Source organism: Zea mays, chromosome 5, assembly GCF_902167145.1.
Source record: "Zea mays cultivar B73 chromosome 5, Zm-B73-REFERENCE-NAM-5.0, whole genome shotgun sequence".
Taxonomy (NCBI): Eukaryota; Viridiplantae; Streptophyta; class Magnoliopsida; order Poales; family Poaceae; genus Zea; species Zea mays.
The window spans coordinates 44,323,727-44,347,377 of record NC_050100.1 but is presented as its reverse complement, the minus strand read 5'-3'; positions in this window follow the sequence as shown (position 1 = coordinate 44,347,377).

The window sequence follows — 23,651 nt, the reverse complement described above, 5'->3', positions numbered from 1 at the left end:
TCTCAGCTGTAAAGCAAGCGGAGGTTTTCATCAGTCAGGACTCAGGAAATAAAGAATACGCATGTGCATCTCCTCTGAATATGACCTCGGTAGCTAGCTAGCTAGCTCTAAATATAATGGAGGAGAGCGATACATCTAGCTATCTGTCTATATCTAGGAGCACATGTGACTTGGATCACGCGGAAAAGGACTACTAGCTAGCTCGTCGTCTCACGTCGGTAAAGCGCTATAGAACATTCTCTCATGATATGTGAACCCGGCCGCCTGCTGAAACAGAAATGATAATAACCGATTCCATCCATGGGCATGCATGCTTTCCTTTTCGGGTGTTCAAGGAGACACCCCCAAACTCTTCCATATAGGGTTAATTTGGAAACTCCATTTTTAGGGGATTTCTATTTTACCAAGGAAAAATAAACTAATTTTTCTTTGAAAAAAATGAAAATCTTTTGAAAAAATGAGGTTCCTAAACTAGACCTTATTATATCTGGAGAGTTACCACCGGCTGAGTGCTGAGCATGAAGCAGTACTACTAATTACCAGCAGCTCTTCCAAGAGATTTGGCTACGAGTTGTGCCAGATACGTACCCCCAGCCAATTTGAGGAATTTGACTTATTGGTACAAAGCTAAAGTAACCGAATTACAATCCCAATTACAGAATGGATCGGATGGCGCATATATATACAAGGTTACTCATCAGAAATTAATGAGTGGAGTAATAAACTAATAATGCTCTCACTCCAAACACACATATATTTATTGATCGCTAAAACCACAAAGTTATCGCTCGCAGATCGAGTAAAAAGAGGCCGGGTCAGAGTGCATAGAAAAACAATAAACACTCGTCCCTGCCGTCCTGCAAGTGCAGAGGAGGGGGGGCTGTGCGGCTGCCGCATAATTTCATAATCCCCGGATCACATGCACAACGTGCACCATATATAAACACTGTCTGGTCGCGGAATCAATTGCACGCGTACGAGAGCCGAAATAAATCCCGACAGGTTTCTCATCACAGCTAGTAACACTGGCAGCAGAGAACGGTGGTGCGGTGGTGTTCGTCAGAGCTCATCTCCCAGAGGGGAAAAACACACACACACGCGCGCACACACCAAGGGAAAAACAAACACAGATCATCCCTCATTTCCTCCATATACCATGCATACCCGATAGATTACGAGATCGGATTTACCCTCACGACCTCCTCACATCGTCATTTGGTTACTGCAAAGATGCCATCGTAATCTTGCCACACCTTCAGGTTGACCAACACAGTAGATAAAGTCCATGCATTTCATCCCTCTTTCACTGCCATACTACTAGTTACCCCCTCTGCTTGCATGAGTGATGGACATTAATTACATGGTCTGAATTAATAAACCGCCCATGCAGGCATCTGTACGGAGGTGTACTGTACTGGCCCCCCATTTCACTCTGCTGCTGCCGCCGATCGGGATCCACCCGGCTGCGCCTGCGATGCCACTGCATGCCGCGTCGCCACACAATGACACACTACACCGCTGACGGCCTGACCTACCCACCTGCACACCCACGCACGCACGCACGGACGCCGGCACGGCACGTACCTGGACACGGACAGCGCTCCGACAAACAAATTAAAAATCGCGGATCTTGGCCACTTATTTCCACGATCCGTCCGATCGAGCCGGACGGAAGCATCCGGCCGGAGTACGCGACGCCGCGTACGGCTGCGATAACGCGGCGGCGGCATCGGCATCGGCGTCGCCGCCAGTCGTGCCGCGCGTGCCGGCGTAAAACTGTAAAGCGAGGTGGTCGGCTGCGCGGAGCTCGCCAAGTAAAAATCCTCAGACTCTCGGAGCACTACTGCACGCGTTCGCTGGGGCAGCAAGTTCGTCACTGACTCCATTAATTCCGTTTCCTGCCGCCGCCGCTGGGACGATGCGTGGGCAGGGGGGGGGGGGGGGGGGGGGCGGCGACCTACTAGAAGCCTGTCGACGAGCGAGGATCTCATCAGGGTCGTCAGGGACAACCGGACAAGTGGAGCGAAGAGGCCGTGCGACCGATGGATGCATGCATGCATGGAGGCGTGATGGGTTATTGTGATTGGGAGGAAGCTAGGTGGCGCGGAAAAAAGCTTCGTCGTCCGTCCCTGCAGTGCCGCGCCCGCGCGCCAGTGGGTGCAGTTGGCAGTGCCATGCATGGCACCACCCGCTCGCTCACAGTCGTCGCGGTCAGCAGCCAGTCAGGGCCACTACACCGTTGCGACGTCCTCCTCGCACCCATCAACCATCATCCACGCACTGCGATTTGCACTGGCAAATTATTCAACTTTTTGGCTGCCCACTTGCACCGCACCTGCAGACCGGCCGTTCAGGTAGCTGCTGCAGCAGCAGCAGGCGCATGAATGCATGGGCCGATCGACGCGCCTCGCTTTCGCACCTGGTGTGGCGGACCGGTACGCGTACGGACCGGATCCGGCGCCATGCATGCATGCATGCATGCGTGGGGGGGGGGGGGGGGGGTGTGGGGGCGTGGCGGCAGGTCCTCTGCCCGTGTCGGCGCGCGATCCGCGGCGCCGTTGCCGTCAGCTAAAAACGCCGGTACGGTGGGCGGGCGGGCAGTGCTGTGGTGGGCTCAGGTGGTAGCTAATAGCTGGAAAGATCCGCCGCGCACCGACGACCCATGCGCGCGCGTGTGTGCAGCTGCAGTAACCCGTGGCCTCATCCTCTTCTGGCCCGGTGTGTCTGCGCTTCCCAGGCTATCATCAGTTATGTCACGACTCGCGACACGATCGATCCGATCCAGCTAGATGCCTTCACGACATGGGCTAGCTGTGTCGCGTCCTCTCCATCGTCTGTACGATCGGGGCTCCATGCATCCATCTCCTGGCTGCAGGTACATACACACACGCGGATGGAGAGGCACCACATCCACACAGTCTACAGGGGTCAGGTGGCACCCACACCCACACACTTGCCGTGCGTGCGAGTGCGACGACGACGCGCACGACTTTGCTCCAGCGTGCGTACGATATGATGATGCGCATGCATGTACGTAGATATCGGCGCCGCCGGCCTCGCGCTGCGTGCTCGACGACGTACTACCATGCATAGCCGGCCGATGTACGTGCGGGGTACACGCCTCGTCGAGGTACGGTCCCGGAGGCGAGAGATAATGGTGGACACGTCCGGCTGGGTCCGGGCGAGATCTACACCGATCCGGCAGTAACGACGTGCACTTCTCCATCGGAAGAATGAATGCACGCGGCCGGGACGGGCCGGGGAGTTACGTTACGTACGGTACGCGCGGCGCGAGCGCGCAGTACCAAGACGCGACGGCCGGCCCCCGGCCCCGGCCCCGGCACGCATGTACGTACGTCCGTGCATACAGTGCAGCACCTCGACTCGCGCGACCGCGCAACCGCCGTCGACGACGACGACGCATGCACTGTGTCCAAACCGATGGGCCGGCCGGTACGTGCATTCGTGTGCACTAGTGCAGCTCCCGTACTTACTCAGCAGTTGGAGTTAGTTGGAGAGCGAGCGAGCCATCGAGCTCGGTCGTCGGTCTTGAAGCACTTATTAGTGCGCGTCATCTGCGCGAAATCCCCAATTCCACGTTACCATCACGCAACCACCGCTCTGGTCCCTGCTTGATCATGAGGAGGACCGCGATATGAACAGAGTAATGCATGTGTAGCGCCCTCTGTTTCAGACTTTCAGTCACCTCTTCGACGGCGACGCGTGTGTACGGGTTTCATCACTTCATCTCAGATATTCTGGCAATTTTCTCTTCTGCTTTAGTTGTAGCTTGCCTATAGCCTATAAGCCAGTGTTAAGCATGTCCCATGTACTGTAGCGAACTAAAACTAGACTAGACAGTCACTTCAACTTGTTGTGGACCAGGTTGGGTAACCAACCTCTTAAGAACCCAACATCCTGCTTTTTATTTACACTACCGGAGAAGAGAGGGCTTCCGTCCCTCCATTTCACAACCTATTTCCGGTAAAAAAAATTCCGATGAAAGGCTTCCATCCATCAACTTTTGTATCGGTTGTATTGATACTGCATCAGTACCAGTTTTAAATTATAGAGATCGTACATATAACTTTAGTACCGGTTGATGACAATAACCAATACAATTATAAAGCCTTTTACCGGTTTAAGACAAAAACCGACACTACTGCCCAGTGACCCCCTAAGGGGAGGATCACCGGGAGTCCGAGACTAAATATTTGTCTACATATAGCTGTGACCACTGAGGGGAGGACCAGTCTCCCAATTCTTCCTCTTCCTCTTCCAGACCTCTCCTCTTCCACAGCCGTAGCAATGAAAGCATCCCCAGCGGATGCCCTAGTGGCGCGTCTCAATGCACGGATCCTAGAGGGGCGGCTTGCAGCGGCGAGGTGCATGGATCGCCGCACCGACGCCGATGGAGGCTCTGACATGTCGTCGTACATCGGGTTTTCCGTCGTGCCTACAAAGTCCTTGCTGGTCACTTGTTTTTGATACTTGAAGGATATAAAAAACAAGGCAACACAAATGAATCAATCTTCTACTCCACCATCTAATTACCTCTTCTCGAAGAGCAGGTAAAAAGGTTGAACAAAAGATGATAAACATGAAGGTAAAGTAAACAACTCATCTTGGTTGGACATTACTTTACCCCTGTTTTATCTATCCTGACACGTGGACAGGTGGGCCCAATACTCAGGAGACAAGAGGGTTCAGGTATACAACGAGACAGTAGGTAGAGAAATGTAGTGTCTTGTTATGCATGTCTCATCTGTGTACAGGGTAGGGGTATTTATAGGTAACCGAGAGGGGTGGTGGGTCCCCAAGTACTGTTATACCCCGGTTACCTGCTACATTCCCAGAATATTCCACTTAACGGGTCATTGCAGTGGATGGAGTACGGTAATTTGGACGCATAAAATATACCCCGCAAGGGGCTTACAAGTAGGCCCGGATGACTGCGAGGCGAAGTCCTAGGTTTCTCCATAACCTGCCGAGGCCTCCGCTCGTGTGTCACACCCTTGATTCTGTGAAGTCACGTCCTCCAAGGTGAGCAACGAGCGTGACTTTGTGGAAGAGTTTATTGCCTACACAGTGTGGCCGCTTGCCCATGGTTGGGAGGTGGGTGAGGTGAAGCTATGCCCGATGCCTTTTTGAAGGATCGAATGGTGTTGAGTCCTGTTTTCACTATTGAGGTGCGGGGTCGAGCCGCTGCGACTTTTGTAAGGGAGGTGGAGACAGAAGCTGTAAAAGTTATGGAGAAATATTCGACGAAGACTAAGATGCCAAGGAGTTAGGACATACGAGGTTCGAATGTCAGGTTGAATCGTGTCTTCGAGTTGAATGGTCTTCGGTGCGAACCGTATCCTAAGGAGGCTCTATTGATGCTGGGGATATTGATGATCGCAAGAGAAAGAGTGTGGCGACACGTGGTGGTGTGGATGAGGGGTGCTCTAAAGGTAAGGTCGTGGCTATTGTGGGGGCCTCGAACAGATTTGTTAAGGAGCTGGTGGAGACGTGCGTTGAGCCAGGGGAGGTCATGACCTTGCTCGACCTCCGGGAGGCATCTTCTCGGATGCTGAAAGTAACCGATGGTGAGTGGCACAAAAAAGTCCCTATTCCCATGGCTCCCAGCGAGGATAATTTTACGTCTTATCTGGCTCGGTGCTCCAAAGTTTTCCCTTACGAGCAAAATATTGGCGCTGCTGTGACAGCTGTGATGGACAAGGACTGCCAGGAGTCTTTGCGGAAGAAACGGAAAGCTCGTTGTGGCTTGTGGAGCCTCAATGTGAGGCAAAGGCACTCCATACCAGCACGAAGGGTACCGTTGCTACCGCAGCGATTCCTCCGCCTGCGGTGCTGGTTGTTATAGCTAGGGGATGCCTTCGCCTGGCAAAGCTAGCCAAGGTGGAGGAGCGAGGGGTGCTGAAATGGGTGGAGCTCTTGTGACCCAGTGTAGGATCTAGGACACCGGCTAGAGGAGGGGGGTGAATAGATGGTTTTAACTAAAATTAAAGGCATTAGAGAAATTTAATCAATATGATAAGAGATATCAATTTCCTAGCTATGATAGGCAAGCAAACTATGATGAGCAATTATGGCAATACTATAAATGATAGACAATACACAAATTGCTAACTTCATGCAAAGTAATAAGTAAACAGTGAAGAGAATGACACCGAGATTTATCCCGTGGTATCAGTGATTTGTCAATCACCCCTAATCCACGTTGAGGTGGAATTCAAGCTCTCACTTGCTCCTCTATCAAGACGTGGCTTGATCTTTGATCTAAGTGAACAAGAAATCACTCAATACCTCAATTCCACTAGCGTCGCCTTTGCCGCTCCGGCGAGGTGGGCGTGAACCCCTCACAATCAATACCACGCCTCCTGCACAACCTTCACGGAGAGCTCGATGAAGACAACACCTGAGCCATCTAGGAGGCGACAACCTCCAAGAGTAACAAGTCAATGAAGCTTGCCCGGTGTACCACCTAGTGCATTAAGGATCACCAATGGATGCAAATGCACTAGGAGCTCTCAATCACTCACTAGAATGCAATCTCAAGAAAGGAGTGTGAGAGATTCAGTTAGAGGATCATAAATGAGCTCAGTGTATGCTAGGAATGGTCAAGAGAGCCCCCACACACGAGCTCCACTTCTATTTATAGCCCACAACTCAATACTAGCCATTATGTGCAACTAGCATAGCTTCTACGTACATGCGCACGGTCCGCCGTACAAGTAACAACTATAATTCCTATTTGAAACCTGTCAGTGTTGTCAAAAAAGTCAAGCCTGGACGGTCCACCAGCCCAGGTCGGACGGTCCGGGACCTGTTAACTTAAAACACTAGAGCATTGACCAAGTTGAAACCCCTGGGAGTAAGTACTGTCCGCCCAACATGACCGGACAGTCCATCCCTAGGAGTAAGTACTGTTCGGGCTAAAGCTCCAGACGGTCCGTAGTACAAGAGCCCAAAAACACACAGTCCCTACCCAAATCCATTTTGGCACGTGCGGACGGTCCGCAACCCTGGCCGGACAGTCCGCACAAAAACACAGAGACATGTGTGGCTCCAAACCCTTCTGGAAAGGTCGCGAACGGTCCGGCATCCTAGCCCGGAAGGTCCTCCGACCCTAGAACTCAAACAATTTTTAAATGAGCTTTACAAAAGATTTTAACTCTCGAAAAATGAAGCGCTGTCAGTCCTCATGCAAATGCAACTCCATATGCTCTATGAGGCACTAAGTTTTACACCGATCAAAGTCATTGACCCCTCTTAATAGTACGACTATCTAGCCTACTAATCCGGTCAATTTCTTCTCTAAACTCCTGATGACCGACAAAAGCAAAACCTATGTTATACCTTTGCCTTCACTTGATCCAACACAATGCTTATAGGTCTCTAAGACTTTTCTGTTCTCTGTAGTCCAACCTGCATTCTTATTTCTCCAAGAATTGTTAGTCCACAAATAGTTGTCATTAATTACCAACACACTACTAAGGGGCCAAGATGATTCAAAATCTCCCCCTTTTTGGTAATTGATGACAACACTGTATATTTTATATAGAGTAGATTCAATTTTTCAAATCTTCCTTACACACTAGGTATAAGAAGGATTTGAGATGAGTTTCAAGTGACTTATCTTGATTTAAAATTCCATCTGAAATTTAGATAAGCCAGGACAGAAACTCAAAGTGTATGAATAGCTCCCCCTACATGTGTGCATGATACATCCAGTTTTAGATTTCACACACATAATATGTCGGAGTTTTGGTGGAGATCTTCCTACAATCATGGTTATTGAGGTATACAAGTATAATAATATAAGTCACAGGCTCAACAAGTGTAACCACACCTCGATTAACCATTCACAAGAAAATTTGAACTAATAGAACCATAAGAAGTTAACAACATAATACATAGTTTGAACACAAACAAATAACATTTGTTCATCATCAGTACAGAAAATGAATAAAACATAGGCATAATAACCATGCACATGCAAATGTCTAAATGTCCACATGGGCTCCACTTGATTGTAAAATCCCCATTTCCCTCTCTCTCACCCTTTGGCATCAATTGCCATAAAGGAGGGGTCTCACTGGGCACCTGGCGGAGGACGTGGAAACATGCTGTAATAATGAGAGCTGAACCTATCAAAGATAGAGGTGAACCGGTTGAAGTCATTTTGAAGTTGTTGCCGCCTCTCATCAAGAGTATGGATGCTGTCACTGGTAGACAAAGTCTCAAACTGACTAGATAGAGCACCCATATTGTCCTAAACGCTCTGTTGGATGTTGTACATTCTGCTCATGATGGGATCATGAACAATATCTTGAATATGAGAGTGAAGATCATCAAACTGAGAGTGCATCCCATCAAGCTGATTATTAACGACATTGAACCTTGTGTTCAAGGCAGAGTACTGGCCATCAAAGTGAGTTTGCATGGCATCAAACCTGCCATGCACATGCGTCATGATGCCTTAAACCTTCCATCCATATGAGTCTGGAGCCCATGCTGCATCTGCTAGAAATAAGGATCAAAATATCCAGGACCAGGCTGCTAGAATTGTTCATGCTGAGGAGGAGGTGGAGGCATTTGGTGAGCTGGATCATCCTCATGCCAAATGCTCGTTCCAAGAAAGCATCGGTCTTTGTAATCGTTCAAGGGTGACATCATTCCTTCCTACGTGGCCCGTGTACATCCACTCACGGTCCTCCATCGGCTAACATATATTACCGAGTATAGTGTAATATAAACATGTATTGCATGTACACTATGTTCCTACCTTCTAATAGGTGAGGATAGGTCCTAATCCCACCCACGGTTGCATAGATGGGGTTAGTTTCCATGCTTTACTTCGATCCAAGACAGAATTTTGGCAACACCTCCCCGCTATTCTCTGGATACACATCATGGTAAGGAGTGTACTATTCGAAGAACAACAGGGAGGTGATGCCAAAACTTTGTCTCGGATCAGAGTAGAGCATGGAAACTAAACCCATCTACGCAATCTTGGTCTGTTCAAAAAACGTGGACAATTTAAAATAGATACATTTGTATATATATGCAAAGATCTGCATATCTACACCGTATCTATTTCGAACGGGAGATGTCTAACTGGGTTACGTGATCTACGACCATAATGCAAAATAGAGGTTATACCTAGGGTGGCAGTGGAGTCAGGCTAGCGGGGTTGTTTCATGTCGGTGCAGTGGCAACGCGGTGCAGACAGACCCGTGCGGCTAAGAAGACCTCTGCAAAAAAAATAAACAAGCTTGTCAACAAAAAAAAATTGACAGCACTTCCCCCGCATGGGGAGGTTTCCAAAACCTGCAAATAAAACTAACAACACGATGGCTGACATCCACACATATACATCAAACGACATGATGTATGTCAATCACATATATATTACTAATCGGTGCAAAAGAATACATCCAATCTCATCAACTACATGAATTAATTGCTATCAAGTAAAGAAAAACCTTCTCATTTGAGCACGTTGGTTGATACAGATAGGCCAAATTCTTATGCTACAAATGTAACCTAATCTGTACTAATATCATATGAGGATTATGAGCTATACCAACCTAACAAACAGTAACCGTGAATGCATGACTTCATTAACAAGCTAATTTATAGTAAACACACATATTTTCACCTTTGGTGGTCAGCACAAGAGAGGGGCAAGAGGATCATGAGTAGCTGGAGCTGGGTTGGAAGAAGCGGACACGAGCTTGGTAGGGACGAGGAGCCAAGGCTGATGGTGGTGGGGCAAGGTGGCGACGATGTAGCTGGCATGGAGGCGACGACGGTGGAGAGGCGTCAACGGTGGAGAGTGAGTGAGGGGTGAAGGGAGAAGAAGAAAACCGATGATGTTTCATGATATGAACACCGGCTTTGCCGAGTTCCCGTGATCTGGCACTCGGCAAGTTTTTTTATAATTTAAAAATATACTTTGCCAAGTGTCCTAGATCTAACACTCGACAAAGACCTGACAAGCACTCAGCAAAGGTAGTCTTCGCCGAGTGTCTATTCTTGACAAAGTATATTTGTTTTTTCTTTTTCCCCCAAACTTTTTATGGTGTGCTCCTACAGTATGTAGACCTACATGTTCAGTTTTCGCACAATTATCCAAGTGTTTGCTATAACTATTAGATTTAGCTCGTTTAATTGAATTTCTTCGAAGAATTCAAATTTGAACTGCAAGTCACTCAAAAAATGGAAAACATTTAATGCAAAATTGGTATTCATGTTATTTAGCACAGGTAACAACCGATTTCAGGAACAGACCGTAATTTTCAAACACCATGCTCACAAAACATGATCGCAAACTTGCGATCTAGTTGTTTTAAAATTGTATAAAACACAAACAAAGTCAAAAAATCATGAAACTTGTCGATATATCATGATATCATATGTAGAGACTCTGATCAAAATTTGATGTTGTTTTGTGAAAGTTGTCACACACTATGTGTAAAAACCTGACAGGTCTCCATAGAATTTTTATGATTTCATGTGAAGGCCGGCTAGGTTTCTACACATAGCGCGTGACAACTTTAACGAAGCAGTGTAAATTTTTTATGAGAGTCTACATATGATATTATGACATGTCGACAAGTTTCATGATTTTCTAACTTTGTTTGAGTTTTATACAATTTTAAACACAACTAGATCGTAAGTTCACGGTCATGTTTCGTGAGCATGGTGTTCGAAAATTCCGTCGTGTTCCTGAAATAGGTCGTAACTTGTTCTAAATAACATGAATATCATTTTTGCATTCATAGTTTTTTATTTTTTGAGTGACTTGCAGTTCAAATCTGAATTTTCTGAAAAATTCAATTAAACAAACTAAATCTAATAGTTATAGCAAACACTTTGATAATTGTGCCCAAATTGAACATGTAGGTCTACATACTGTAGGAACACACCACAAAAAGTTTGAAAAAACAAATGTACTTTGCTGAGTGTCAAGGAAAGACACTCGACAAAATAATGGTTTGCCTAGTGTTTGCTAGGTAACACTCGACAAAGAAGATATTTTGCTGAGTGTCAATGTCTTGCACTTGGCGCCGTCAACTATAGACGGCTGTTGACGGCCCTTCGCCGAGCGTCGTGTTTCGCCGAGAGCTTGACACTCGGTTAAGCCTCCTTTGTCGATTGTTTTTTCTATGCCGAGTGTTTTGCCCTCAGCAAATTAAGACAGTGCCGAGAGTCTTATTTTGCCGAGTCCCCAATAAATTGCACTCGACAAAGAGCCAGATCAGGTAGTGATTGCATCATGGAGCATGAAATCTATCTTCGTTATACGAATATTTGCATCGTATAAAAGAAGTATCTTACATGATTGCGCTCCAGTTTTCTCTAATGAATATTATCATATATTTATATTGAGCATCTGGTGAGTCCACGTACATATTCACTACCAGAATTCGGCTCGTTGCCGAGTGCTTTCTGTCGGGCACTCAGCAAAGTCCTACTCTCGATAATGACCACGCTTACCGAGAGCAGGACCCTCGGCACAGGAAGACACTCGACAAAGAAAACTTTGTCAAGTGCCAAACACTCGACGAACGCGGCGCTCGACAAAGGGCTGTCAGCAGCCGTCTATAGCTAACGGATTAGATATTATTTCTAACTATCTCGTTGGTTTTCTTGCAGTCAACGTCACATGGTGGCCAGCCTTGCTCCATCTTCTCAGCCTATGTTATGGCCCACAAGGGCAAGGCAACGTTCGACGTCACCTACAACCCGGATGACGGGCCCGAGATGTATAGCAACCCCGCCGTCTACAGCTGCCTTCATGACTACACCGCCATGGAACAGGAGATCAATGGGCCAGATTACGATCCGAGGACCGAGGAGATCGACCCCGATGTCCTCATGAGGGTCGGAGGAGGCAAGAGACATGGGCGGTACTGGATTGCCAATGGGGCAATCGACTCGTCGTCCACTCCCACTCTGTCTCAGGTGCGAGCAAGGAGCATGAGCTCGAGCCCAGCCATACGACCTCGGCAGGACAGCTCACATCATCGCATACAACAACTCGAGGATAGTTCTTCTATAACTCATCATTCCTTGAGTTATATACCTTCTCTTTGAATTACTATAACATTGACTTGGAATATTACAGACCTAGCTAGAAACAGAGAGTAGGGAACGTCAAGAGATGGAGGCGAGGATGGCGGGGAAGTTCCAATACATGCAGAGCCCTGGTGCCGCTCACGGTTTCGCTCCACCACCTCTGTTGTTCCCTACAGTTGACCCTGCTCAGTTCCATACTCCTGTGAGTATCAAAATTCTAGTTCTTCATGATATACATTCATCTGGTATAACACATGCAATCTCTTCTATGTGCAGTGACAATCTAGGGCAGCATCCAACAACCCTCATGGATCGCCCAGCCCATCGCTGCACCAGTCCAGCCGCCCACCTCGATGAGATATTATCTTTGTTAGTGTTGTTAATACTTTGTGAGATTACCCGGTCTAAACTTATTTGATGTCGGTAATGCTTTGTGAGATACTTGAGACTTATGTTTTTGAGTGTTGGATACTTATGTTTATGTTCGAACATGTTGGTAATGTTGTGAGAAATTGTTTGATTTATGGTCTTTGTGAGATATGTGATGTATATATGATATCTGTGATGTATATGTGATATCAGTGATGTATATGTGATATCTGTGATGATTATGTGATATCTTTTGTTTATTTGGATGGAATAGCAAAAACAAATAAAAAGGTATATACTGGTCACTTTGCCGAGTGCAACACTCGGCAAAGAGGTTCTTTGCCGAGTGTCATGGTCATAGCACTCGATAAAGAAGGAACACCTGGGCACTGGTAAAGCTTCTTTGCCGAGTGCTACGGCTCTGGCACTCGGTAAAGAAGCAAGCTTTACCGAGTGCCTCCGAGCGCACTCGGCAAAGAAACTGACAAAGTGGCTTGCTGGTGGCCTCTTTGCCGAGTGCTAGGCTAGCGGACACTCGGCAAAGAGGGAAACTCTTCCCTCTTTGCCGAGTGTCACCTAATACACTCGAAATTCTCTTTGCCAAGTGTTATCTACTAAACTCGGCAAAGGCGGCATCTCCGTCACCAGCCGCCGTGACGGCGCTGTCGGGGACCATAATTAGGGGTACCCTCAAGACTCCTAATCTCAGCTGGTAACCCCCATCAGCACAAAGCTGCAAAGGCCTGATGGGTACGATTAAGTCAAGGATCGGTCCACTCAAGGGACACGATCTCGCCTCGCCCGAGCCCAGCCTCGGGCAAGGGCAGCCGACCCCAGAGGATTTACGTCTCGCCCGAGGACCCCCTCCAGCAACGGACACACCTTCGGCTCGCCCAAGGCCCAGACTTCACCAAGAAGCAACCTTGGCCAAGCCGCCACGCCGACCGACCGTATCGCAGGAGCCTTTAATGCAAAGGTGGCCTGACACCTTATCCTGACGCGCGCCCTTCAGTCGACAGAGCCGAAGTGACCATAGTCACTTCGCCGCTCCACTAACCGGCCTGACAAGAGGACAGCGCCGCCTGTGCCGCTCCGACTGCTGTGCCACTCGGCAGAGTGAGGCTGACAGCAGCCAAGTCCGGCCTCAGGCGCCATAAGAAACTTCGCTTCGCCCGACCCCAGGGCTCGGCCCCGGAAGACGACGAACTCCGCCTCGCCCGACCCCAGGGCTCGGACTCGGGCTCAGCCCCGGAAGACGACGAACTCCGCATCGCCCGACCCCAGGGCTCGGACTCGGGCTCGGCCCTGGAAGACGACGAACTCCGCCTCGCCCAACCTAGGGCTCGGACTCGGGCTCGGCCCCAGAAGACGACGAACTCCGCCTCGCCCGACCCCAGGGCTCGGACTCGGGCTCGGCCCCGGAAGACGACGAACTCCGCCTCGCCCGACCCAGGGCTCGGACTCGGGCTCAGCCCCGGAAGACGACGAACTCCGCCTCGCCCGACCCAGGGCTCGGACTCGGGCTCAGCCTCGGAAGACGACGAACTCCGCCTCGCCCGACCCCAAGGCTCGGACTCAGCCCTGGCCTCAGCCGACGGTCTCCGCCTCGCCCGACCCAGGGGCTCGGACTCGACCTCGACCTCGGAAGACAGACTCGACCTCGACCTCAGAGGAGCCTCCGCCTTGCCCAACCCAGGGCTCGGACCGACCACGTCACAGGAGGCGCCATCATTACCCTACCCCAAGCTAACCCAGGCTACAGGGAACAAGACTGGCGTCCCATCTGGCTCGCCCCGATAAACAAGTAATGATGGCGCCCCGCATGCTCCATGACGACGGCGGCTCTCAGCCCCCTTACGGAAGCAAGGAGACGTAAGCAAGGACTCGACAGCCCCAACAGCTGTCCTTCCACCAGGCTCCAGCGCTCCTCCGACGGCCACGACACCACACGAACCGGGTGCCAAAACCTCTCTGGCTGCCACGACGGCATGTACTTAGGGCGCTAGCTCTTCTCTGCTAGACACGTTAGCACACTGCTACACCCCCCCATTGTACACCTGGATCCTCTCCTTACGCCTATAAAAGGAAGGTCTAGGGCCCTCTTACAGAGGGTTGGCCGCGCGGGGGAGGACGGGACGGCGCTCGCGTAAGCCTCTCGCTCCCTCCCGCGTGGACGCTTGTAACCCCCTACTGCAAGCGCACCCGACCTGGGCGCGGGACAAACACGAAGGCCGCGGGTTTCCCCTTTTATGCCTGTCTCCCTCCGGCTTCTTCCCCCCTTCGCGCTCCGTCTCGCGCCGACCCATCTGGGATGGGGCACGCGGCGATAATTTACTCGTCGGTCCAGGGACCCCCGGGGTCGAAACGCCGACAGTTGGCGTGCCAGGTAGGGGCCTGCTGCGTGTTGACGAACAGCTTCCCGTCAAGCTCCAGATGGGTAGTCTCCAGCAACCTTTCCAGCCCGGGACGGTGCTCCGTTTTGGGAGTCTTGAGTTCATGTCCCTCGACGGCAGCTACGACATGATACTCCTTCCCCCGCCGTGCGACAGCGACAATGGCGGCCGACAATCCGCCCACCGGCGGCGGAATCGACGACGTCTTCCCCACGTGGCGGAAGAATGACATTCGAGCTTGTCCCGTCCCCTCCCCCACCGACGGAGGAGGAGGCGGGGCAACCAAGGCCAACCAGGAGGCGGCATCTCGTCGGCTGTCGAGCGAGTCGACGGCGTCGGCGCCCCAGCGGGGGGCACGTCGGGCATCGACCTCGCGTCTGAGACGAAGATGAGCGCCGTCTCCCCACAACGCGCCACCTCCAAGCGTACGGACGACGCCAGCACGCTCGCAAAGGACTTGCTGGGCGTCACCCTCGTACCTGAGACAACGGTGTAGTCTGCCCCTGACGCGACTTCGTCACCGCCCGTCGACCAAGAGGTACCGACCGACTCCCATCTCGTGCCTTTTGGATTCAGCCTCGACCCACCAAGCGACTTCGCTTTGGTGGACGCTCTCATAAAGGCGAGTCCAAACCCTCTGGGGTATTGTATGCGGTCACCTTGGGACCGGCTGACGGCCGTCTCGACCTACAGGCCCTCGGGTTTCGAGGAAGATGACGAGCCCGACTTTTGTTGGGATTTCTCCGGACTTGGTAACCCTAGTGCCATGCGGGACTTCATGACCGCATGCGACTACTACCTTTCCGATTGTTCCGACGGTAGCCGCAACCTCGGCGACGAGGACTGCGGCCCAAGTCGTGAATGTTTCCATGTTGATCTAGGGGGTCCCGGCGAAGGCAACCATCTTGGTACGCCAAAAAACGGTGATCCCCCTAGGTCTGCGCCTCGCATTGACATCCTTCGGGAGCTAGCTGTGGTCCCCGTCCCGGCGGGGGGTCATGACCCACATCTCGAGCAAATCCGCGAGATGCAGGCCAGGCTCGACGAGGGAGCAGGAACACTTGAGCCATTTCGCCGGGACATCGGGCAGGAATGGGCATGCCAACCTCCGGCCGAAGAAGCGCGTCATCTACCCCAGGGCATCCAGCACCGCATCGCCGACGATGTCAGGGCAAGGCCGCCACCGGCTTCCAGTGGGGTCGGCCAGAACCTGGCTGCAGCGGCAATACTTCTCTGTGCGATGCCGGAGCCATCTACCACCGAGGGGCGGCGTATCCAGGGAGAGCTCAAGAATCTCCTGGAGGATGCCGCGGTCCGACGGGCCGAAAGCTCCGCCTCCCGAAGGCAGGGGTACCCCTCGGAACATCGCGCTGCGACTTCCCGATTCATGCGGGAAGCCTCGGTCCACACCGGGCGCACGTGCAACACAGCGCCTGCGGCCCCGGATCGCCTTGGCAACGGACACCCTCACCGCAACCGTCGAACCCACCTCGACGAGAGGGTGCGCCGAGGCTACCACCCCAGGCGTGGGGGACGCTACGACAGCGAGGAGGATCGGAGTCCCTCGCCCGAACCACCTGGTCTGTAGGCTTTCAGCCGAGCCATACGACGGTCGCCGTTCCCGACCCGGTTCCGAACCCCGACTACTATCACAAAGTACTCGGGGGAGACGAGACAGGAACTATGGCTCGCGGACTATTGGCTGGCCTGCCAACTGGGTGGAACGGACGATGACAACCTCGTCATCCGTAACCTCCCCCTGTTCCTCTCCGACTCCGCTCGGGCCTGGCTGGAGCATTTGCCTCCGGGGCAGATCTCCAACTGGGACGACCTGGTCCAAGCCTTCACCGGCAACTTCCAGGACACGTACGTGCACCCTGGGAACTCCTGGGATCTCCGAAGCTGCCGCCAGCAGCCGGGGGAGTCCCTCTGGGACTACATCCGGTGATTCTCGAAGAAGCGCACAGAGCTGCCCAACGTCACCGACTCGGATGTCATCGGCGCGTTCCTCGCCGGCACCACCTGCCGCGACCTGGTGAGCAAGCTGGGTCGCAAGACCCCCACCAGGGCGAGCGAGCTGATGGACATCGCCACCAAGTTTGCCTCTGGCCAGGAGGCGGTTGAGGCCATCTTCCGAAAGGATAAGTAGCCCCAGGGCCGCCCACCGGAAGATGTCCCCGAGGCGTCAACTCAGCGCGGCACCAAGAAGAAAGGCAGGAAGAAGTCGCAAGCGAAACACGACGCCGCCGACGCGGACCTTGTCGCCGATGCCGAGTACAAGAACCCTCGGAAACCTCCCGGAGGTGCCAATCTCTTCGACAAGATGCTCAAGGAGCCGTGCCCCTATCATCAGGGGCCCGTCAAGCACACCCTTGAGGAGTGCGCCGTGCTTCGGCGCCACTTTCACAAGGCCGGGCCACCTGCGGAAGGTGGCAGGGCCCACGACGACGATAAGAAGGAGGATCACAAGGCAAGAGAGTTCCCCGAGGTCCGCGACTGCTTCATGATCTACGGTGGGCCAGTGGCGAACGTGAAAGGGAAATGTGTCTTTGGGCCATTTCTAAGTATTTTGGTGATTAAGTGCCAACACAAGTGCTTAAATGTAAATCAATGCCCATGGATGAACAAAGTGCAAATCTTCAACAAAGGTATGTTTCTAAGTCTTAGTACATTGGTTTTGTGTACTAATATATTTGTCTAAGTGTTAGAAACAGAAAGAAGAAGAGAAGAGAAGACTTGGCTGTGTGCAGCCAAGGGGCTGCTTCGGTCTAGGGCACCGGACTGTCCGGTGGTGCACCGGACAGTGTCCGGTGGTGCACCGGACAGTGTCCGGTGCACCAGGCTGCCTCGGCCGAACAGGCCGCTCTCGGGTTTTTCTCCGGCGACTTCGGCTAAAATTCACCGGACTGTCCGGTGTGCACCGGACTGTCCGGTGAGCCAACGGTCGGCCGGGCCAACGGTCGGCCGCGTGATCGGCGCGCGACACGTGGCCGAGCCAACGGTCGGAAAGATACACCGGACTGTCCGGTGTGCACCGGACATGTCCGGTGCGCCAACGGTGCGCAGATCTGACTCAGACAACAACGGTTGGATGCGCTGTTTAAGGAAACAAATCGGGCACCGGACAGTGTCCGGTGTGCACCGGACTGTCCGGTGCGCCCGACGACAGAAGGCAAGGATAGCCTTCCAGATGTGTTCTCAACGGCTCATAGCTGCCTTGGGGCTATAAAAGGGACCCCTAGGCGCATGGAGGAGGATAACCAAGCATTCCTTGAGCACTCTTGATCACTCACACATCAATCTCGCACACTTGTTCGACATTCTAGTGATTTGAGCTCCGTTCTAGTGTGCTAGTCTTTTGAGCTCAAGTCTGGGTCTTGTGTGTGCGTATTCGCTGTGATCTTTGTGTCGTGTGTGAGTTGCTAATCCCTCCCTTGCTCCGTGATTCTCTGTGAACATCTTTTGTAAGGGCGAGAGGCTCCAAGTTGTGGAGATTCCTCGCAAACGGGATTGAGAAAAGAAAAGCAAGAACACCGTGGTATTCAAGTTGATCATTGGATCACTTGAGAGGAGTTGAGTGCAACTCTCGTCCGTTGGGACGCCACAACGTGGAGTAGGCAAGTTTTGTACTTGGCCGAACCACGGGATAACCACTGTGTCATCTCTGTGATTGGATTCTTGTGGTTATTGTGTTTTGACTCCTCTCTAGCCACTTGGCATAAACTGCGCTAACGCCTAATCAAGTTTTGTGGCTATAAGTTTAAGTTTTTACAGGATCACCTATTCACCCCCCCTCTAGGTGCTCTCAATTGGTATCGGAGCCGTTCTCTTCAAGAAAGGGACTAACCGCCCGAAGAGATGGATCCTAAGGGGAAGGGAATTGTGATCAACGACAAGGAGAAGGAGTCCTTCGTCAACGAGCCAAGGGATGACAAGTCCAACGACTCGGGCTCGGGCCACAGGCGCAAAGATGGGAAGAAGAAGAAGACAAGGCGCATCAAGGAGATCATCTACTACGACGATAGTGATGAATCTACTTCTTCCCAAAAGGATGGTGACAACGACTACAAAAAGACGGTCAATTCGAACTTTTCATTTGATTATTCTCGTATTCAACATAGTTCGAATTCGCATTTGCTTTCCATTCCTCTTGGCAAACCCCCACACTTTGATGGGGAGGACTACGGATTTTGGAGTCACAAAATGCGTAGTCACTTATTCTCTCTCCATCCAAGCATATGGGAGATTGTGGAGAATGGAATGAAATTTGATAGCTCGGATAGTCCTATGCTTATAAATGAACAAATTCATAGAAATGCACAAGCTACTACTGTTCTCTTAGCATCTTTGTGCAGGGAAGAGTACAATAAGGTGAGCGGCTTGGACAATGCCAAGCAGATATGGGACACCCTCAAGATCTCTCACGAGGGGAACGACATCACCATGCTCACCAAGATGGAGTTGGTGGAGGGCGAGCTTGGACGATTCGCCATGATAAGGGGAGAGGAGCCAACTCAAACTTACAACCGGCTCAAGACCCTTATCAACAAAATAAGGAGCTACGGAAGCACGCGTTGGACGGACCACGACGTCGTCCGCCTACTACTCAGGTCCTTTACCGTTCTTGATCCTCATCTCGTGAACAATATTCGTGAGAATCCCAGGTACACGATGATGACGCCCGAGGAAGTACTTGGAAAATTCGTGAGCGGGCGAATGATGATCAAAGAGGCAAGGTACGTCGATGACGCGTTGAACGGTCCAATCCACGAGCCTCAACCCATTGCTCTCAAGGCATCGAGAAGCAAGGAGGCACTACCAAGCAAGGTGGCGCAAATTGAGGCGGCCGGGCTTAATGATGAAGAAATGGCTCTCATCATTAAGCGCTTCAAGACGGCGTTAAGGGGTCGCAAGGAGCATCCCAACAAGACCAAGACGAAGGGAAAGCGCTCATGCTTCAAGTGTGGTAAGATTGGTCACTTTATCGCTAATTGTCCCGATAATGATAGTGACCAGGAAAAGAAGAGTGGAAAATGGGAAAAGAAGAAGAATTACAAGAAGGCAAAGGGCGAGGCTCATATTGGAAAGGAGTGGGATTCGGATTGCTCCTCGTCCGACTCCGACAACGAAGGACTCGCCGCCACCGCCTTCAACAAGTCATCCCTCTTTCCCAACGAACATCACACTTGCCTCATGGCAAGGGAAAAGAAGGTAATCACTCGTAATGCTAATACTTATGATTCTTCTAGTGATGATGAATCTAGTGAGGATGAAGTAGATTATTCATGTTTATTCAAGGGCTTAGATAGATCTAAGATAGACAAAATTAATGAATTAATTGATGCCTTGAATGAAAAGAATATACTTTTAGAAAAGCAAGAGGATTTGTTGTATGAAGAACATGATAAGTTTGTAGAGGCTCAAAAATCCCTTGCATTAGAAATTAAGAGGAATGAAATGCTTGCTTGTGAAGTGTCATCATGCCATGATTCTATTTCTAACTTAAAGAGCATAAATGATGATTTAAATGATAAACTCGTAGAAGCAAATAAATCCAACTCCTGTGGTGAAACTGTTGTTATTTGCAATAGATGTAAAGACTTTGATATTGATGCTTGTAGTGAACACATAGCTTCTATTGCAAAGTTAAATAATGAAGTGGCTAGTCTTAATGCCCAACTTAAGACTAGCAAAAGTGAATTTGATAAACTAAAATTTGCAAGGGATGCCTACACTATTGGTAGACACCCCTCAATTAAGGATGGACTTGGCTTCAAGAGGGAAGTCAAGAACTTAACAAGCCATAAGACTCCCATTCCCACTAAGGAGAAAGGGAAGGCTCCTATGGCTACTAGTGCTAAAAGGAACCATGCCTTTTTATATCATGATAGGAGATATTCTAGAAATGCTTTTAAAGGTCATGATGTTTTTGGTTCACATGCTTATGACTCTTATGCTATGACTGCTTCTAGTTCTCATGTTATGCCTGGTAGAAATGTGCTTAGAAGAAATGTTGTTCATCAAATGCCTAGGAGAAATGATGCTCATAGTGCTCCTAGGAAAGTAGTAAATGAATCTTCTACAATTTATTGTGCTTTAAATGCTTCCTTTGCTATTTATAGAAAGGATAAGAAAATTGTTGCTAGGAAGATAGGGGCAAAATGCAAGGGAGACAAAACTTGCATTTGGGTCCCTAAGGATATTTGCACTAACCTTGTAGGACCCAACATGAGTTGGGTACCTAAGTCCCAAGCCTAAATTTGCCTTGCAGGTTTATGCATCCGGGGGTTCAAGCTGGATTATAGACAGCGGATGCACAAACCATATGACGGGGGAGAAGAAGATGTTCACCTCCTACGTCAAGAATAAGGATTCCCAAGATTCAATTATATTCGGTGATGGGAATCAAGGCAAGGTAAAAGGGCTAGGTAAAATTGCAATTTCTAATGAGCACTCTATATCTAATGTGTTTTTAGTAGAGTCTCTTGGTTATAATTTGCTATCTGTTAGTCAATTATGCAACATGGGGTATAACTGTCTATTTACAAATGTAGATGTGTCTGTCTTTAGAAGAAGTGATGGTTCACTAGCTTTTAAGGGTGTATTAGACGGCAAACTTTATTTAGTTGATTTTGCAAAAGAAGAGGCCGGTCTAGATGCATGCTTAATAGCTAAGACTAGCATGGGCTGGCTGTGGCATCGCCGCTTAGCACATGTGGGGATGAAGAACCTTCACAAGCTTCTAAAGGGAGAACACGTGATAGGTCTAACTAATGTTCAATTCGAAAAAGATAGACCTTGTGCAGCTTGTCAAGCAGGGAAACAGGTGGGAGGCTCTCATCACACCAAAAATGTGATGACGACATCAAGACCCTTGGAGATGCTGCATATGGACCTTTTTGGACCCGTCGCCTATCTGAGCATAGGAGGAAGTAAGTATGGTTTAGTTATTGTTGATGACTTTTCCCGCTTCACTTGGGTGTTCTTTTTGCAGGAAAAGTCCGAAACCCAAGGGACCCTCAAACGCTTCCTCAGGAGATCTCAAAATGAGTTTGAGCTCAAAGTGAAGAAGATAAGGAGCGACAACGGGTCCGAGTTCAAGAATCTTCAAGTGGAGGAATTCCTTGAAGAAGAAGGGATCAAGCATGAGTTCTCCGCTCCCTACACACCACAGCAAAATGGTGTGGTAGAGAGGAAGAACAGGACGCTCATCGACATGGCGAGGACTATGCTTGGAGAGTTCAAGACCCCCGAGCATTTTTGGTCGGAAGCCGTGAACACGGCTTGCCACGCCATCAACAGGGTCTACCTTCATCGCCTCCTCAAGAAGACGTCGTATGAGCTACTAACCGGTAACAAACCCAATGTATCTTACTTTCGTGTATTTGGGAGCAAGTGCTACATTCTAGTGAAGAAGGGTAGAAATTCTAAGTTTGCTCCCAAAGCTGTAGAAGGGTTTTTGTTAGGTTATGACTCAAATACAAAGGCGTATAGAGTCTTCAACAAATCATCGGGTTTGGTTGAAGTCTCTAGCGACGTTGTATTTGATGAGACTAATGGCTCTCCAAGAGAGCAAGTTGTTGATTGTGATGATGTAGATGAAGAAGATGTTCCAACGGCCGCTATGCGCACCATGGCGATTGGTGATGTGCGACCACAGGAACACTTGGAGCAAAATCAGCCTTCTTCCTCAACCATAGTGCATCCCCCAACCCAAGATGACGAACAGGTACCTCAAGTGGAGGCGGGTGATCAAGGGGGAGCACAAGATGATCATGTGATGGAGGAAAAAGCGCAACCGGCACCTCCAACCCAAGTTCGAGCAATGATTCAAAGGGATCATCCCGTCGACCAAATTCTGGGTGACATCAGCAAGGGAGTAACTACTCGTTCTCGATTAGTTAATTTTTGTGAGTATTACTCTTTTGTCTCCTCTATTGAGCCTTTCAGGGTAGAGGAGGCCTTGCTAGATCCGGACTGGGTGTTGGCCATGCAGGAGGAGCTCAACAACTTCAAGAGAAATGAAGTTTGGACGCTGGTGCCTCGTCCGAAGCAAAATGTTGTGGGAACCAAGTGGGTGTTCCGCAACAAACAGGACGAGCACGGGGTGGTGACGAGAAACAAGGCTCGACTTGTGGCAAAAGGTTATGCCCAAGTCGCAGGTTTGGATTTTGAGGAGACTTTTGCTCCTGTGGCTAGGCTAGAGTCAATTCGAATCTTGCTAGCATATGCCGCTCACCATTCTTTCAGGTTGTACCAAATGGATGTGAAGAGCGCTTTCCTCAACGGGCCAATCAAGGAGGAGGTGTACGTGGAGCAACCCCCTGGCTTCGAGGATGAACGGTACCCCGACCACGTGTGTAAGCTCTCTAAGGCGCTCTATGGACTTAAGCAAGCCCCAAGAGCATGGTATGAATGCCTTAGAGATTTCTTAATTGCTAATGCTTTCAAGGTTGGGAAAGCCGATCCAACTCTTTTCACTAAGACATGTGATGGTGATTTGTTCGTGTGCCAAATTTATGTCGATGACATAATATTTGGTTCTACTAACCAAAAGTCTTGTGAAGAGTTTAGCAGGGTGATGACGCAAAAATTCGAGATGTCGATGATGGGCGAGTTGAACTACTTCCTTGGGTTCCAAGTGAAGCAACTCAAGGACGGCACCTTCATCTCCCAAACGAAGTACACGCAAGATCTGCTAAAGCGGTTTGGGATGAAGGACGCCAAGCCCGCAAAGACTCCGATGGGGACCGACGGACACACCGACCTCAACAAAGGAGGTAAGTCCGTTGATCAAAA